This window comes from Pygocentrus nattereri, chromosome 11 (genome assembly GCF_015220715.1).
Source record: "Pygocentrus nattereri isolate fPygNat1 chromosome 11, fPygNat1.pri, whole genome shotgun sequence".
Lineage (NCBI taxonomy): Eukaryota > Metazoa > Chordata > Actinopteri > Characiformes > Serrasalmidae > Pygocentrus > Pygocentrus nattereri.
The window spans coordinates 30117117-30134769 of NC_051221.1; the positions used below are offsets into that span (position 1 = coordinate 30117117).

The window sequence follows — 17653 nt, forward strand, 5'->3', positions numbered from 1 at the left end:
TTTATTTATGGCAAACTGTATATTTTTGTATCCAAGATGAACCTGTACACCCTCCACCACTAGGGCAAACACAACCATATAACTACAAGGCACATATTCAGGCACTATTATTTTTGCTATATCTAAAATGTATAGAGACACTAGAGTGTCATTTTCAATCAAATTTTCAATTTTTCATTTTGCCCCTAATATAAACACAAATCAAGTGCATAGCTTAGCTTCAGTGGTCACAGACTTCCTCCCCCCCGACACACACTCTCTGTGTTCATCCATGTGTGCTATCGATAATGCAGGTCTCCTGTGCCACCTGAGTGCACAGTGTCAGTACATATGATCGCTCTCCACATACGATCCCAATCCTGAACACATAAAAACACAGCTATACAGGGACATATGTTGGTCTCAACCATGATAACAGAAAAAATCTAAATCATACCTCAGCCATGGGACACACGGGAAAAACCAGCCGCTCTCCTACAGAACTGGACCATTCAAAAACCTCCATAAACAGACGTGGATAAGTGAGCTCTCTCTCCCTCTCTCACAGCACAGCCAATCAGAGCAGCTCAAAGGTGTGACTTCACAAGAGTGACTGTATGAATGAGATAAGCATGACACAGAAGGGAAGAAATGAAATCAATGAAATGCAGTGGAACAAAGAGACAGACAGGAGGAGAAAGATGACGATATGTCGGTTTTCATCTGCAGTCACTCACCTTACTCCAACGGCTTCTTCCTCGCTACACACATAAAAGACAAGAACCAACAATCCCAGCATCCAACTGGCCAGTGCCTGTATCCAATCAGTCGCTGTGGTCTGTCTTCCCTCATGCACTGTGGCCAGCCCAACATGCATCATTAATGCAGTGCAGAGACATCCGCCGCGGCCTGCTGATCGCAGCCTTTGCCTATTGATCACCACATTACAGCAGTAATCATGTAGCCGCAGTTAGCTGCTTTTAGAGCTTGCTCTGATATCCTGCTCATCCAGGCAGAATCAACTCATGCACACTTCACAGTGGAACTGCTCCGAGTCGTGTAGTTATGTCTGAATCCAATGCACTGTCACTTTAAAATTGACTGCGGTGAAGCTTAACTGGTTGGAGTTACTCTAATGCCAGTGTCAGCACTATCCCCCAACGTCTAGCCAGTGACTCTACACCATGCATTTGCCCGTATATGATTCGTTTACAGGATGTTGAATTGAAGAACCGTGTCTGACAATATTCTCTTGTTACGACCCCACGGTTAAGCCTAGGGGAAAAGGGCCAATAACATATGGTTTCGAACCAGGAAAGAACAAGACACAACAAGTTCAGCCTCTTTTGTGCCGTTTATTTCACTCCGCACCAGATACAAGTGAGTGAGACCCTCCCCTCATAACAACAAGCACCAATATTTACAGTTTTATATTTATAGGCTTTCTGTCAAAAGAAAAACTGTAAATATTGTAAATATTGGTGCTTGTTGTTATGAGGGGAGGGTCTCACTCACTCGTAACATCACATCGAAACCATATGTTACTGGCCCTTTTCCCCTAGGCTTAACCGTGGGGTCATAACACTCTTCAAATCTGCCTCAGTGGCTGTTTGAGGGTTTACTGAGTACAGGATACATTACCATCCTAAAACCGAACCTAACCCACCGGCTAACAACCAAACTGTCTGGACAAAATTAATATGTGAATGAACATGGGAGAAGAATAAAGAAACCACCATGAAACAAATGTTGGACTCCAATCAGTTAAAGCTGAAAACTGATGCTGAAAACAGAACTGAAATAAGTTGTTAAACTGCTCTAAGACAAAAAAAAAAAAAAAAATCAACATAAGCTATGAACTCATTCCATATTGATACTCTTATTCTTTGAGAATATCTCCTTTTTCCATCTGATTCAGGCCTAAGAATCATCTTAAGAAAACACTTGCATCTGTCCTGGCATTATTGACCTTGTGTCACAAACCACCATGTCTCAGACTAATCTACACAGACACAGCCGTCTCCTCTGGTGGCGTGGCCCATATTCCTCCAACAATGACCCATTAGGCTGCTTTTTCAGCGATTGCTGCTGCCTTTTCACTGCTCTGATAAGTCTGAATTGTAATTCCCTTTGATAAGGGTGCTCCAGATGTAGGTCATTATTTGAATTAGGCTGCTGTACGTGTGTCAAAGTGTGCAGTGTGATTATACACAATATGAAGCCTATAGGGATCAAATTTTACTTTTAGAATTCTTCACAACTTATAAAGACAAGCATATTAGGCAATGGTCTAAGTGTGTATTGATGGTATCACCTATAAAAGTAGTAGTGTCAATGTTAAAGTCTTGATAACATGTTAATGCGCTAAATTATTAATGCAACTAATAAGTGTGCCAAGTCTGAAGTATTACTTACAAAAGCAAAATACAGTGCTGATGCCGGCAACATGAGTAATATCAGTCAAATTTGCAATGGAGGACATCTTTGGCAGACTGCACTGGACAGAGCTCACAGGACAACTATGGATGCACAAACTAATGAACCCACAAACTACCAAAAGCAATGGCAAAGTAGGAGGCTACACCTCCCTCCAAAACAAGACAGAACATAGTGGTATGAGAGCGAGAAGGCTACAACTGGGTAGGAACATGCACTCGCTGTTGCTCTCACTGGACATCTGTGATGAAAACTGTAAACTGTGCTCACTTTATTTTCACATTCAGGCTTGAGTTATTAAAGGAAAAAAGTATATTGGTATGAAGTGTATTTGGTCCATTCACAGCTATGAATAAATACACTGTTTTTTATTGAGGTAGAAAAACAAATTCTATCCCATCAAATTAGAGCAAATAAGCAACATGTGATTAATTGCGATTAGCAACACAAACGAATGTGATAAAACACGATGAATTACCATCATCGTTTGACACCCCTAATAAAAAGCAAAGCAAATGACAGAAGATGGGACGAACGAGTGACTTTACGTGGCAGCAGACAGAAAACATTTCTTACCCATTGCCACACAAGCCAGACTGTGATGCTGAGTTCAGGCTATAAGCTTCATGAGCTCAAACCTTTGGAATTGCAAGGGTACATCTGGCTTCACACTACGAGCCAAATTCACACCACAAAGAATGGCCATTTACATGTTTCAAATGTTCTTCATTCCTACAACAGATACAGCCAACAAAGCCATAACATCATAATTTCATAGTTTTAGCCGAAGCATAATTTAATCTGACAGTACATTACCACAGGAAAACAAGCTTGAGAAAAGACTCACAGCTCACTGTGGCTCACCTCTGAGGCTCACGAAGCGTGCAGGCTAGAAGGCACACTATATGGGGCAATTTTCATGCTATGTGAACAAAATCCACATACTCAATATGTGCATCAACAGTGAAAGAGACATTTCACTGTCAGCATGAGGCCTCGAATGAGAAAGACTGCTTTAAATTAAACACTTCGTCATAAAAATGAGAAGTATGCGCTTCGACCAGTATTTCAAGTGGCGTTTCGTGTTTTAAAACATTTTTAAGCCCATGGACTTCTTGCCTTGTAGCGCAATCGGTATACAGCAGCGAGTGCGCCTGTACAAAAATGTACCCCATTTCTTTCATTCTTATGTCAGGTTGTACGAATTGAACAGACTTATATTTGCATAACCCACAAAACAAGGAGATAAGAATTTACATTCTGAATGTGTGAAACGCCTTCTGGTGCTCCAAGACATGATCACTGTCTCGACTGGAAAAATAGGTCTGACACCTAATTAGCAAGCAGGGTCAAGCAGTAAACCCCAGTCCACTGGTTATGGGTTATGCTATTCCAAATGGCAAATATTCATTCCATTTAAAGGCTTATAATTAGCTAGTTTTTTTTTTTTACAAATTGTATCCATGGTTCTGAATACATCCTATAAAATAAGCTTTCATAATTAATTAATTGATTAATTAATTAATTAATTCGCTAATTAGATTAGAAATTAGAACAGTTATGTATCCGTACCCATATAAAGGCATGTGCACTTTTGTTTGAAATGTCCAAAGACCTACACTGTTCAACAGAAACACTGATCAGCTTTCATGAAGTCTGTCTTGCCTTGTATCTGCATTGTCTAAGGGCACCTCGGGGCTGCCACTTATCGCCCACAAACTCCCCATAATTCCCTAACTGTCTCTTGTGCTTTGTCCCCATGCGAGACACTTTCCTTGAGTGCTTGTCAACTGCAGACATCTCCTCTCTTCTCGATAGAGTGGGGTCTTTTCAGCAGGCACTCAGACGCATATAGGAGAAATATACTGCCTAAAACCAGAATAATGGTGTGCTTCACATTTGTCAGGCTTCGTGGTGACTGGCACTGACTTCTCAGAAGCAGTACAGAGCGTGCTTTGTGAAGACCTACTGTATTGCTGGATTAAATCCAGTAAAAAAATACAGTCAATCATTCTTACTGCTTTCTAAACTTTTGTGGCTTTAGAAATTCCTCCATTATATCGCAATTATTCATCATTACACGATAAAGGCTAGTGGAAAGTTCAGATGATGTAAACAGAATGTGCACTATTCAGAAATGCTTTGGAAGCATAATGGTCACTCTCACTATGTTTACTTGTTAGTAATTTCTTAATGTGGTTATGTTTAATTTCATTTTCATATTTTCATTCCTATAGGCTGGTCTGGTTCTGGATGCTATTCTGAGCACTTGAATAAAACATCACTTTGCACTCGAGTCTGTTTTTTCCAACAGTACTTGGAGCATGAAACTCAATGGCCTTCAATTACACAGCTAGCCTCTCCCAACGGAACTCTGTTCGTCTGCTTTACCTTTCCTGGGAGTCGTGATGCTGCACATGGACTACCGTCTGTTGCCAGATTGGCCATCCCAGGGGAGGCCAGTGGAGCACCAGCCCTTGGCCCACCTGCCTGCTGGAGAAACGTGCTGACAGGACGGAAAGCCTTCAGAAAGACGACCATGGGGGAAAAAACCAAAGGACAAATTGAATGCATGGACAAGGAGCGCTGAAGTATCAAGATTAATTCAATCTGGGACTGCTATTGCAACCATTATCACACAGTAGTTACAGCACCCGAGGGCCATTGCGACACTGCACTGAAATGTGTCTATTGTGCCTATTGCTGAGAACGGCTCTAATACAAGTGGGCAAAAATCACTAAAAACGGTCTGACTTCAGAACACACAGATGGGTACAGTCATCAGACCACAGAGAATTCTCATAACAATACAGGCCATTTGGGAAACATCTTTTTTTCCAGAGAAGTACTATCCTGAGTGTTTGCAGCTGGACCATATGCCACTCTTGATAGTTATTGTATTCTCCAGGGCACTTCCCAACAGTAGGCCAGCACAGTCATGCTGGGTTGTTTACTCATTTTTCAAAAGATCCCCTCCCCCCAACAATGCTCAACTCTGCAAAAGGAAAAAAAAAAAAAACAAGTAAATTAGTAAAGAATTATCTGAATCTCACTTTGTTTGACCTGCTTTTGGTTTAGGATCAATATTTTTATTCAAGCTTGCCTAACTGGGATGCCTCCAACACATTTGCTAAAATTACAGCAAATATATCAAATGTTTGATTTACAATATAGTGTATGTTTGTACAGAGAGTTTAGCAGCAGAAGCGATTAAATGACTCATTGATCTGTATCTGATTAATCAGCAAGTACCACAAGCTTAATGCATCTTCACCACTGAGATAAAGGGCAACTCCTCTTGTTTGGCCATATTACCTGAATCTTTCCAGACCAAGGTTGTTAGGAGTGGCTGATAATATCGGTGCACTGGACACTCTATTGATCTATGACTATCTTTCAAATTCCTAACCTTTACTCCTGAGAGACAGCAGAACTGCTCCCACAAATAGGAATGCTTTTCTAGCATCTCTCATTTACACCCACACAAGTCAGATATCATGCAACTGTGGCATACCTGGAGGGCTGAGCTGTGGTGACGCAGCTAATGCTAAATAAGAACATTAGGTCACTGGCTCAAACAGTGAAAGCTGAACTGCATCCTGGAGATAGTCCTGAAACAGTGAGGGGAAGGCATTGTACAGTAGAAATGTAATCTCTAAATTACCCCCAAGGAAACTGATACCAACTCACTCAGCTCTCTTGATGAAGATCTTTGGTCTTTGGTGGCTTTTCAATCTTCATTACACTGGAGCTAAAAGAGGTGTTTTTGCACATGGAGTGCTCTATGAAAAAAAGCATGCATTTTAATTAGTGCTCTGTTGGAATTATTTTGGGCATGCTAATGAATTAACACCTGTGGAGAGTCAGAGTAAAACTGATTTCATATTTAACCTCAAACACAACCTTACACTGAATTATACAATAACTACAGTGGAGAAAAAAAAAACTCATTTATTCACCAACCCATCACTACTGTTCTCTGTCAAAAGTGTTTACATCCTGCCATCTCTCTACCTCTTTCTTGTTCTCCATGTATTCTGCACTGCACTACTGAATCTTAGGCATGAGAGGTCAGACCTTGTAGCGCAAAGCAGAAGCCTATCTAGAACTCTGAGCTAGACAATTAGCCTCCTTACATCTGTGGTGCTACTCATAGTGTTGTTAATACTGTACAAGTGGTCAGCCAGGCTAGACAGAGAAAAATGCAGACAATGAAGCTTCACTGAACTGACAGTCCAGTTTTCTAAGACTAATGATTTGTATTGATTTTCTAAAAGGCAGAGGAAGGAACTTCTCTGATGGACACTACTCAGAAAACTCAGCTGACAGACAGAATGAGTACCTTGAGTATCTTAAAAGGAAATCCCAACCTTGGGCCCAATGATCTACAAGCCTGGACGGTTTAGTTCCATTACACCTGGCTGTCATGTCTAGATGCTCCTCAAGGCCTTCATTAACTGTGTTAGAGAACAAATGTGAAACTAACACTGCAGGACAGTACATCAGCAGAACCAGAAAGCCTCTCTTCCTCCAAGATGTGTTTAAATAGATCATATGCATGACCAATTTCCTTTTAATGGTTGTGGTCCGTGGTTTGTCCAAGCATGCTGTACTGTACCACAGTCAAAACAGTCTTAAAGTAACAGCTTCATTTTCTTTTCAGGAGACTTGCCTCTGTTTTTTTCAAAGAAATCTGCAGGGATATTTTCCACACCTCCAAAGTTCAGCATTTTGTGCTTCTCACAATCCAAATAATCCCCAGGTCATTCAGTGATGTTGAGGTCTGGGGCGGGCAGTCCATTGTTCTGAGAACACCAGTGGCTTCATTGTTTGATTTGCGATATTTAGCCTGTTTCCTCAATAAGGGCCTCTTGACAGCTACACATCCTTTCAGACCTATAATGTTCCAGTGTGTCACAGTGGAAGGAATCGTTTTATTTGCTGGTGACAGTTGGTCGTCTTCCAGGTTCCGCATGTTTGTCAGGTGTTTCACAATTTCTGGAGTTTTAGAAAATTATATTATTACTTTTGACTTTCCCTTCCTTATACAAGTGGGTCATCTTATATCTGATCTCTAACTTGTACCATTTTGACTGGAATTAAAAATCTAAGGCCATCTAAATCTTTTTTCCTTTTCTTTTTTTACACTATTTGAAAATGCCAGATGCTCATAGAATTTTGTGAACATGTTATGATGAATATGGTCCACTATTGCTTTACCTGAAATAAAATCTTAGGAATGTGCATGAAAGCTGAGAATGTCTTTTCCCTTCTATACTGTTCCTATTTCTGAGATTCCAGATTTTATTACAACAGCAACGATATGCACCTCTAAAAATTCAGATTCATTCTGAATGTGGGTTGATCTCAAAATACAGCACTTGGTCATGGTGTATCAAACTCTCAAACAGCCTGATATCTCCAGAGCTCTCCTGCGTAGTTGAAGCTGTCTGTAAGAGATAAGGTTTTCTATGCTCACTCAACCTGTGCCGTCTGCCTCACCTCCTACTGCCCTCTTCCTTATACAGCCATTACAGAGCCTACATAAATAATCCATCATGTGAAATTGTGCTCTTCTTCTTCTCTCTACACTCCTCCCTCTGAAAGCACACAACAGTCCAGTGCTTTTACTTTCTCCTTTGTAACAATTAAAAAAACAATCTATTATGCATGACTTGTTTCAGGAAAGGAGAATGTGTGCGTATAGATTTTGTAACTTTTAATATGGAATTTTTATGGTGAGGTTTGGTATTTGTTTATTTTCTGCTTTTTTAGGCTAAATAAAGTGTAATACTCCTGTATGTAAATATGAGAACACCTAGGACCGCAGTGGTACCGCTAGTGGGCCACAGATGTTTTTTTTTCTTTTTAACCATGATGCTGTGTCAGCATTTCAGAGCTGCTGAGTAACGTTAGTGTTCACTTGCAGTTTGTGCTTTAAAGTTGATGCCACAGCCACTTTCAGAGAAACAGTTTTCATTTCCTGCCTCGAAAGCTCTCAGTATCTGAGAGAGTGAGCACTCATTCATTCACTGGAGCCAGTGGTTGTGAAAAATGTCTACAGCGGCTTTACGGACCATGACAACTCGTCATGCCCCCCCACAGCCAGGATGTGTGCGTGTTTAGCTTTTCAACAACTAGTTTTTTGTTAGCAAGCTGTTTCAACATCTCCAGCCAATATGGCTGATTGGACATTTTGCTTATAGTTATTTTCACTTATCCATTGATTTATTAGTTACTTAGCTGACATTACTGTACTCAAATAGCTGTGGAATTTTTCCATGAATGATTTATGTCCTTAATCTAGTTTGGACTCCCACATTGTTGTGTGTTTGGTTCTTCAACAATTCTGAACACATCCTCGAATTAAAATCTTGGCAACTATGACAAAGTTAAAGTGACACACCTTCTGAGATGAGCGGAAGTGTTTCAAATGCCTTTATTTCTAAGGTTAATAACTGTGCATAAGGCAACAGCAAAACTCAGCATTTATGCACTTCCATTTCTTGTGAAAAGAGTCGATTCCAAGTCAAGTCTTGAGTATTTCAAAAATTGTAGTTTAGTCTTGTTATTAGGCGGCATTGTATTGTACAAAGCGTTGACACAGTGTTAAATAATGAGCCCTTCAGACAGAACCGGAGCTCTGCATGCAGTAAATACAGCGTTTAAGTGAAGGAAAACGACATGAAGTGGTTGGTTCGTCTGTAGCCCAGCCAAAGTTTTCATAAGTTGTAAAAAAATATTAGCTAAAAAAATTGCTACTGCGCTAGTTAGCATACTTGCTAAGCAAACTACATGCTAGCCATCACTTTCAAGTTGTTTTCCCTCTTTCCTTTAAACATCGCATTTACTGCATGTAATTAGTGATAATTAATAAACATGTTCTGTTCATCAGACTGAAGGTTTTCTACACTGGATGACTTGCCTTTTGAAGCTGTATTGAACAGTGTGCTACAGTAGAACGGTATTACAGTAGTAACTGCAGATGACCGCAGCAACTGGAAGAATTAGATGGAAGTGTGGAAACGAACGTTTCCTCCTAGTTTCATATTTAGCCACAGGTCTGGTCTCTATTTGGCTGACTGTCAATGGCAGAACTGAATGTAGTCTATTTATTAGTGTGGTCACTGCAAAGTAGAGCATCTATGAGTTACAAAGAGTGTTACTCTGCAAAGCAATCCTCACACAAATCACAAAACCATCCCTCCAGTTCACCACAAACACAATTAGTCTCACAAGTTCCTGATGAGTATCTCAGAGAGGTTTACAAACGTCTCCCAGGGAATGACAAAGTACTGAAATATGAATCTGTTAGGCTTGATTAAATCATCATTGCGTTATCCTAAGTGTCCATATTGGCTTATTTACAAAAAGTAAAAGCATTAATGTCATTCCCAGTGAAACCAGAGTGAAACATAATCCTTGCTTATCTGTCTTTGCTTTTTGAACTCCTGAATGCCTGACAGGGACATTCTGTTGCACTACATTTAGGGCAGCACGGTGGCACAGTGGGTAGCATTGTTGCCTCACAGCACGAAGGGTCCCAGTTCGAGTCTCGGGCGGGGTCCTCTCGGTGTGGAGTTTGCATGTTCTCCCTGTGTCCGCGTGGGTTTGAAATCTGGGCAGTCGTGGAGGTTAGGGATCTGGCCCTGTGACCGGAAGGTTGCCGGGTTCAATCTCCAGGGCTGACAGTCCATGACTGAGGTGTCCTTGAGCAAGACACCTAACCCCCAACTGCTCCCCGGGCGCCGTGGATAGGGCTGCCCACCGCTCCGGGCAAGTGTCTAGTGTGTGTGTTCACTAGTGTGTATGTGGTGTTTCACTTCACGGATGGGTTAAATGCGGAGGTGGAATTTCCCCGGTTGTGGGATCAAAAAAGTATCACTTATCTACATGTTAAATTCTGTTCATGAAGTCAGTTCTTTGAACCAAAAGATGTGAAGCACAACCATTATTGAGTAAAAACCAGATCAATGCAATCCTTTTGTACTGCTATAATTTTAAAAATTCCACCTTTCTGCTTCATAGCTTGAGCAATGAAGCCAGTATGAATAAGCACAATTTGAAAGGCTTTTCCAAACAGTGAAAGGGGGTCTCTGGTATGATAACCTTGTCAGAGAAAAGTGGTTTTACGTTTACGTAATGAGCACAGGAAAGAGTGAGTGAAACAAGACAAAATACTGCTGCTAAAAACTGCAGCTGTCAATTAATATGAACAGTGTTCAGTGCTGTCGCACATGTTTTCTCCTTCTTCCATGTTGCTCTAGAAGTCTGCACCACAAAAGCTGTTTTTTTGAGGTGGATCATGTTTAATTGTGCATGCATTTGTGTGTGTGAGTGAGTTTGTTTTGTGAAGGCAGCCATACACAGGTTTCTTAGGGTCCTTTATCCTCTCTCATTCAGCATTCAGCAGCGTGGAGAGAAAGCGTGGAGGACCTTTGAGAAGCTCCTGAGGATGCAGAGCGGCATGGCGTGGAACAGCTAAGCGACCCGTTTGTCGCGCTCACCCACCGCGAATGCTAATGCTCCCACATCAATGAGCTCTTCAAAGGGGAATTCTGTCAGGCCTGCTGCCTTAGCCAAGAACACGGAGACTAGCCAGCTGAGGACCAAACTGAAAAGTATGCATGCACATTTAAGGCCACTTTCCTCATTCACGCCCAAGCATGGTTTTAAATTAAGGCCATGCTGGTGCAGAAGCAAAAAAAAGAGTATTCAGTATTTTCACAATCCACTCATCACAAACACTTGCGTTTGTTCTTCACACATGGAACACCTTCACCAAACCATTAGACTAACTTTTCCATGGCTACTGCAACTCTAACTGAATATTCAGTCAACAGCAGCGAGAATTCAGCATCAGGGCCATCATTAAAAAGGACATGAATAAACAGTAGCCAGGCTAAGAAGAGAGCATGTGAGTGATGGAGAGTCACTGTCCGGGGCAGAGCAACACACCCATTCAAAATCAAATCACAGCGTATGAGTAAACACAGGGCAGATATTACCCACTTGCAGCACAGCTCTGGATATTTATGGCTCTGAGAGAATTATAGAGGCGAAAACACACAGCATTTTCTTACTGAGGCCCAATTGTTGAAACAACAGCATAAAATCAGGATGGATTGAATAAGAGTGAGAGCTTGGGGATAGGATGGCTCCCTGAGTGCAGTATTATTGGTTCGTCGCCCCCTCCTGCACCAGTAATGGGATTTCTTGGCTTAAATACGCTTCCGTTCATCGCTGGAGCCATCTTCAGTAGAGTACGATCGATCCACAACTTCAACCATCTGAGGCTGGGAGGAGCAGAACAGGATGCCCTAAATGTATAATGAGGCTTATTTAGAGAAATATGACATCAGTAGTGTATCGCTATGCTCAGAGAGACCTTCATTTTAACATGCTCCTATTTATTACTGCACTGTACATTACCCTTAGCACTGGAAATACTGACGGGTTTGTCTAAAGAAAAGTATGCTCAGCTACAAAGGGAGATGGAGAGGTTCAGATTATTGAAATATTGCACTATTTTGGTGCTTGGTGTCTAAATGTTCTAATAAGGTTTTGGAGAATCAAGTATGTTTTAGAGCTTGGCAGAGGAACCTTCATTGGGTTAAATTAGCCATGCACATGTCCACTCTAACAAAAGCTTTGAGCCACAGTAACTAGGCTCTGGAGCTCTGCACCATGGCGATGAACCAAGATGGAATAAAGCCTAATTGGCTCAGGTTCAACACAACTGTAAAGCTTTTAAACTTTTAATTGTTACAGCTCTTGTGCTACACACATAAGAGCTTTACATTTATAATCCGCAGTAAGGTTAGCATCTGTTTTTAAACATTAAATGAAGTCATTAACACACACGTCTGTTTATGAACTGTTTTAGGAAGTCCTGTGTGGGCCTCATTAATTGTGTAAGTAGTATTCAGTGGTCATGCCTGAAGCACAAACTGGACCAATGTAGCCACAGTACAGTGACCGGTATTAAAGCAGAGCATGGTTGATAAGGCCCCCCACAATCAGTTTTGGTTATAATTTGTAAACAACAGCAGCCAGCCCCAAAGGAAAAATCATATTTGTTTGTTTTACACACACAAGCTTTCAGCATATTGTAGTTTCTAATGAAAAAATGACGGGAGACAATCAACGAAACCCTAACAATTCATTCTAAATCACATTGCCTAACATGTTCAGAGAGTACTATGGTGATTTCAGCTTTCAGCCTTCTGATCTGGGTTGGCTTTATCCAAATGAAACTAACGACCTGTAAGGAAAACAGGGAGGGTATCGATTAAATGAACTGAACACATCCTCGCTCAGGTGAATCCTCTAAAGACAATGTCTTGAATCATCTAATCGTAGCCATACAGTAAACCTGGCAGCAACAATGAAATCAGTGAAATGACTGAAATTAGTGCTGGGGAGGGCAAATCCTTTGTAATAGACTTCTAAAACAGTCCCTTATTTCCCTTAAGACCTCCATCGTACCACGCAAGCTAAAAATACTGATTCTCCTCCAGCATCAAGGCTGAACTTCCTAACACTTCAATATGAAAGTTATGTTAACCCATTTAAAAGTAATATGTATGCGTGTGTGAGTAGTGTGTGTGTGTATGTATGTGTATTGTGTCAGATGGTTAAGGAACACTATACCATGTAGTCACAATCCATATGCAACAGATACAGCAAACAGAGCAAAAGTGCTTAACTATATATTTTCTATAATTGATGTCATCAATAAACCAGTCACTTTAGAGTCTTCGACTTAAATCCATTACCCTAATAGGAGGACAGCAATCTGATTGTTGCACAACACTGACATCCTTGATGGACAGCCCGGCCGTCTTAAGAGGATCAGTGCGTTTATCAAAAAGGAACATCACATAGATAACGATCATCCAGACAGTGCCTGAAACGCTCCTAAGCTCTCTTGCCAACATGAATAAATTTAGCCAGACATTAAACAAAGACTCTCAGTAGTATAAGAATGTTTTCATGATTTTAGTCTCATCTCACACATAAAGACTTCACTGAGATCTTGAAACTGGACTTGGATTAGGCTTTCTCTAAATGGAAGAGATGCATTTCAGGTTATTAGCTTAATGACATATTTAGGAGTCTAAGCATCAACTGTCTAAGCAACTGCAATCTTTAGCAGTCCAGAAGATTCAGATGGTGTAAATTCTGACCTGGAGAGTTTGATGAAAGGAAGAGCTTCACTTTGACATCTCACTTCATTCTGAGACTGGTGGTTTTTGTGCACGCTCCAGCATGTAACATGACACAGTTCCAGTAAAAGGGGACACCTGCGCTGAACTGGGAGTGGAAGGGAGATGAGAGGAAAAGCAGAACAGAGCGACTTTACAGCATTAGTCTCAGGTGCTCACAGGGACGCTGCAGAATCAGAATGAAAAGCATGAAGGTGTGGGCACAGTGCATGGTCACGATATGGAAACCCCACTAAGATAAAGCAGGAGAGACTTCCAGAATACACTCCCTCATCCACACAGACACACATGGAATCACCCACACACAAACACAAACATGACTGCCTCTCCAAGAAATGCGCACCCCCACAAGCATAGTGTAGCCAAGGTTTCATCCCCCACAGATAACACACACGCTCACCTATGCACACTTCCTTCACAACAGTTCCATTCCGCTCACAACAATTCCATTAGTGAAAGTATTGATTGACGTTAAAGAAATCGCTGACAAATCTCCAGGAGCAATCAAGAAAAACAGGCTCACGTGTTTATGTGTCTCCTCACGTGCAAGCAGCTCATCACACAGAACTTCAAAGCATTACGAGTTTCACTTCATGTGTGTGCATTTGTATTTAGGTGCTTACGCAGAGTGTCCACAAGCTGTGTAATCTTCAAGGAGGAACACTAATTGTTCATTGAGAAGGGGTATGTGAGAGGGTATGTGTGTCCCAGACCTCATCCCTTTTGTCACAGCTGACATTGGCCAGTAGACAGACAAATGAGCACTGCCACGGTCAACCCCTTGCTGCCTGCCAAATGCCAAAGCTGTCAGTCAAACCCGAGTGGCTTCCTCCTCAGATGCAATTAGTTATCTTTATCCAGCAGCAGTAACTCTCAAATCACATGGGACTAATCATAAATATAGGTCAGCGCAAAAATGAAACGTCCACACCAGCACTGGGGGTGTAATTATAAGATCGGACAGAGTCTTGCAGTCTCGGATATCCCCGGTTTCTCTTCTTTGGCATCACCAACAAAACAATTAATGTTCAAGAGCCAGTTTCCTAGAATCAAATTAGGCCTAAACCTAGACCAGTGGTCACCAACCCTCATCCTGGAGATCCACTTTGCTGCTGAGTTTAGTTCCAACCATCATCTAACACGCTGCCCCCTCCCTACCTAACATGAATACATCTGATCCAGCCCAATAAAGGACTTCTGAAGAAGTTAATTAGCTGCAGCAGGTGCAGCCTGTGGTTGGAATTAGATGCTGCTAGAAAGCAGATCTCAAGGACCACTAGCCTAGACTAAACAGAATTTCTGAAGGCACTTCACCACTCCACTACAACACTAGGCTAAATCCATGTTCAGGCTATTCATGACATATGAGCCATATTTGGAGCCTCGTGAACATGTCCAGTTTAGCACTGCTGCTAGACAGCTTAACACCAATAAATTAAAGCTAAATATTTAAATGAATCAGCTAATGAATGTATTTAGGAGCCTAATCCTTGGTCTGTGGTGGATGGGTTAGGTGTGCTGTTCAATGAGGTTAGGTTACAGATAACATTAAAGACTGTATTATTACCAGTACCAGGCCTGCTCTTGCCAAATATGTACTGCTTATAGTCACAGTGCATAGTCACAGTAATAGTGCAGTGCTATTCTCCTGGTGTTACAGTGGATGGATCATGCTTCTCTCCAAAAGACAGTGAGGTAGCACCACTGGTCAGGTAGAAAACATTTTTGGCTTGGAAATGTGTTAGAAATCTGAGCCAGCACAAACATTAAACTCAGGATTATGATGTCTTTATACTCTATGAACCCACTATACACAGCTTTAAATGAAATTTCTTATTTCTTCATCTTTCATTTAACAGAAAATGACACTGGATGGCTTTAAATCTCCGTCAACCACCAGGTATCCGACATTCATAGGTTACGCAGGGGGACTTGTGGCAGAGCTACAGGCATCACTGCTTTATCGGTCATGTCACTATACTTGCAGGAATAAACTTCCTAGAAAGCGTGGTCTCTTTCAGTAACCTCGCAATAAACGTTATCAGTCAAGGTAACATCAAATGTGTCTCTAAACATAACTCCGACACTTGTGGAAGAGCACTGATTACATTTCTAAACAAGGCTGGCAGTGCCATGCTGAAAATGTGTACTTCATGACTGACATCACTTGGGATCTGGAACTCACACAGACTGACAGACATTTAATATGAATTGCCAGAGATGATTCAGATATAGTTGGTGGGAAAAGATAAACTGACTCACAGACTGATGAAGAAAACCTAGTTTTGGTTTAGTTCTGGTGGCTTTGGAGAAATAACCATGTCCTTTATAGAAGCTTTGGAACACAGGGTCATGGAGACAACGGGATCGCAGATGACAGCAGAGAGCAAGGACTTGCTGCTGTTGACATTTACCTTTTACAGAAGCCTGCTGCTTCAAAGCGCCAAGGGCAACAGGTCATAACTAATGTCACAATTCTGCTACACAGTATGACGTCCAGGTTTGACAATACGGTAAAGACAATATACACAACGCTTTCAATGTACACAAAGAACATGCCTACAAGAGCGGCGCTTTCTAAAGTGCTTCTCTGCCATAGAAGCTCCTGTTCGACTATAATGACCTTAATGTAATGAGTGCAAGCCAGCCATCCAGTATAATCACCCCCCCCCCCCAAGAGAAAGAGCAGGGGCATAAGCCCCATCCCAGCAGGAGTCATAAAAAAAGAGCTTTCTTCTATCCCCCATGTCTTTAAAGTGTGTGGACTACCCTTAGGGCAATGAGGGGAGGCAAGATGGCACCATGAAAAGGGTCTTAAGCTATCTCAAGAGCACACAGTCTACACTACAGGGAGATAAGCAATTAATGCAGGCTAACTGGTCATTCACTTCCAATGCATGCATTTCTGATATGCTGTTTCACAGCACAGTGCTGAGACTTGCAAAAAAATTCAGTCTGTACTATTTAATATGCATGCACTGACTGATAGCAGAACTGCCTCTAGACTGTTGTATGATTGACAGACATGGGTCACACGCTTTTTCAAGGGCAAACTTTTTTCACATATGAAACAGCCAGACAAACGCAGATGTGTGAGATGATTGTAGACCAAGTGCACCCCACCTGCCTTGCCTGAGGTGATGGAGAGGTCTGTCACCTCATGTCATCGCTGTTGGGATGCGGGTCATTCCTGGCACAACTTCGGTCATGACGTGTGGTATTTGTTACACCTAATGTCCATTCCTGAGCTGTGTCCACACGCCTGGGGCTCTTGGGAGTCACCCATGTACCTAGACAGAGACTCCCTACAGCACTGCAGGAAGGTGACATGCCATCTGTCTTGGGAGTTAACCCATCAGCCCTAGTCAGTGGAGCAGCAAAAATTTTACCACGTACAACTGTCCATCAACAGTTTGTTTTCATGAGCACAAATCAAGAACACTGTCTGTGACAGTGTCTATAGTGTTTAACTGCATCAACCTCCTGAACAAGCTGCCCAAATCACCACCGTGTGCGGAGAGACAGGTGAAAAACCAACTGCCCGCCCCCCAAAAAACACTCAACCTTATAACCATGACACCACAGACAACCCAGACAAGAGGATACGTGCAGTGGCTAATCTGATAAAGATGTCTGGTGTGATGTCCGGCGCATGGCCGTCAGCGTGACCCTCAAACAAGCCAAGCAAAATACAGAAAACATGAGAAATGCTGAAGTTCAGCCACCTCTATTGGCAAAAGCAGAACACACGGCTCTGCATTGCGGTACCAGCGCCATACGCAGCCTCGCGGACAGCACGGCCTCCCTCTCCCCCCCGAAAGGCCCTTCCTGAGGCCGCAGTCACATTAAGCTCGGGCCGGTAAAGGCGTCCTTACCTGCGAGAGACGGACGGTCCGTCCGGCGCGTACCCTGGCCGAGCCCCACCTGCAGCAGCTCAGCGTCGCCACACCGCCGCGCAGCGCGGGCTGCTCGGCCCCGGCGCGCTCTGATTGGAAGATGCTTAGAGACGG

The 17653-nt window shown here is 42.2% G+C and overlaps 1 protein-coding gene across 5 annotated transcripts in view; it reads right to left on the minus strand.

Moving 5' to 3' along the window:
* Window positions 1-17653, minus strand: part of cntn1a (contactin 1a) — a 79638-nt gene extending 61985 nt beyond the window's left edge. For 3 of the 5 annotated variants that reach the window (XM_017699371.2, XM_017699372.2, XM_017699367.2), the window contains exon 1: window positions 17519-17653. The gene's annotated coding sequence lies outside the window, so the exon portion shown is untranslated. Of the gene's footprint in view, window positions 1-436; window positions 593-4806; window positions 4939-17518 lie in introns of those variants that run through there. The other 2 variants (XM_017699370.2, XM_017699369.2) reach the window with 2 other exon arrangements.